The sequence below is a fragment of the Parambassis ranga genome, chromosome 15, assembly GCF_900634625.1.
Source record: "Parambassis ranga chromosome 15, fParRan2.1, whole genome shotgun sequence".
NCBI classification, from domain to species: Eukaryota; Metazoa; Chordata; class Actinopteri; family Ambassidae; genus Parambassis; species Parambassis ranga.
This window is the reverse complement of record NC_041035.1, coordinates 20643538-20645320: the sequence shown is the minus strand read 5'-3', so window position 1 is coordinate 20645320 and position 1783 is coordinate 20643538.

The window sequence follows — 1783 nt, the reverse complement described above, 5'->3', positions numbered from 1 at the left end:
TGCGCCAACTTTAATTCCCCCGGGGAGTGAAGCTTGTGTCGGCCCTCGGAGCGCTGTGTGCAGATGACATGCCGGAGGTGTCCGGGCAGCACCAGGAAGGAGCTCCTGCTGCAGCCTAGCCCACGGTCACGAAGACACGGACCGAGAGAAGCGATGCGTCCGCAGCGACGCGCCTTCAGCCCGCTGCTACTGCTGCTGGTGCTGCTGCTGGTGGTGGTGGAGGAGGCGGAGGCGCTGGCCACTGTTACAGGCTGTCATGGCTACAACACCTCCACAGAAACCGGCGACACACTGAAGGCGATCGTGAGCCGCAGTTCGTAGAGCCTTCCTCCCTGCTCTTCCTCCTCCTCCTCTCCGTGCTGCCTGCATGCCACAGTTGGCTGCACGCCTCCATTCACAGAGCGGTTCGAGTGACTCATCTTCATCACTCAGTCCTTCTCATCTCCGCTCATTCCTGTGATCTGGCTCTGCTTCAGCTGTCAGCTCATTAATGCGCAACGAGTCTGTTATTCTCACCAAAATGTTCACAGAGCAGCAGCCATGACTTTATTTAAAATGCCACAATTCTCTTATAATAATCCACTAATAAGTGTGAGGCGCTGAGTGGCTGCTGTTACTGTTTATAAAAAAAGAAAATGAAACATATGACCAGATTAAAAAGAATCTAAATTCCAGAGATGTCAAGAAGTGACAACTTCAGTGTCAAAACTGCAGTTCCTCAAGTGGCCTCTGGGGGGCTGGCTTATGGGTCTAAAACATTGACAGTAAAAACTATGGACAGAGCTTCCGTGATGTTACCCGTTTGTTTCTAAACAGCTGTTTTGAGGCTCGGTGGGAGGCTCCGCGATGCTCTGGCCGCCATGTTGGCAGCGTCACGTCCGCGGGCAGGCGATCGTGGAACCAGGAAACTCGCACTGTGATATGTCAACCGTCTATCGCTCAAGCGGCAACTCCCATAATTATGCGTAATTTTAAGTCCGAATATAATTAAAATAAGTGAGTTGTAAAAAAATTCACCCCCGTACAATCGACACTAGAAGAGAACCTATCATCTGAGACCAGAGTGGTTTTTTGTACCAGGCTGTAAACATGTTCATTTCTGCTGTGAAGTCGGCCATTTTAACATGGGAGTCTATGGGAAATGACTCGCTGCTGGAGCCAGCCCCCAGTGGTTGCGGCGTGAACTACAAGTTCAGACACTTCCGCATGGGCTTCAAGTCTGAGCCCCGAAGGCTGCAGCTTGGTCTAAAGCGGTGACTGTAAAGTTTGATACTGAGAATAAACACTGACACTAAAAACAAACATTTGTACTGAAGGAAAAAATATTCTAATAAAGGCAAATGTCATTTATAACCTGTTGTCACCGGTGGGAGGAGCTTCAAGAGAGGGAGATCTGATTGGACAAATGTCGTCACTCCTTGACTTTAAACTGCAGCAACATGGCCTTTTGTTTTAAAACTCTTTAACCTTGAAAACAGTAACAGCGAAATTAAACAGGCTGCAATGAATCTGAAACTTAACACTTCAGATCAATAATAATGGATGTTTCAAACTTTTTGGCCGTATTTTCAAGACACATCAGTCTTCACTCCTCCCACACACACAAAACCAAAGCAATGACAGCAGTGATCGGGAGAAGATGCGCTGTCTGTGTTAGCAGACTATGTGTGGTCAGGTTCTGAGTAGAAGGAATCTTTCCACTGACGGTCTGAGGGTTTGTCATTAAAAAATACATCATGCAAGAATAACTTTGTGTTTTGTTGACACACAAAAAAGCTCAAGG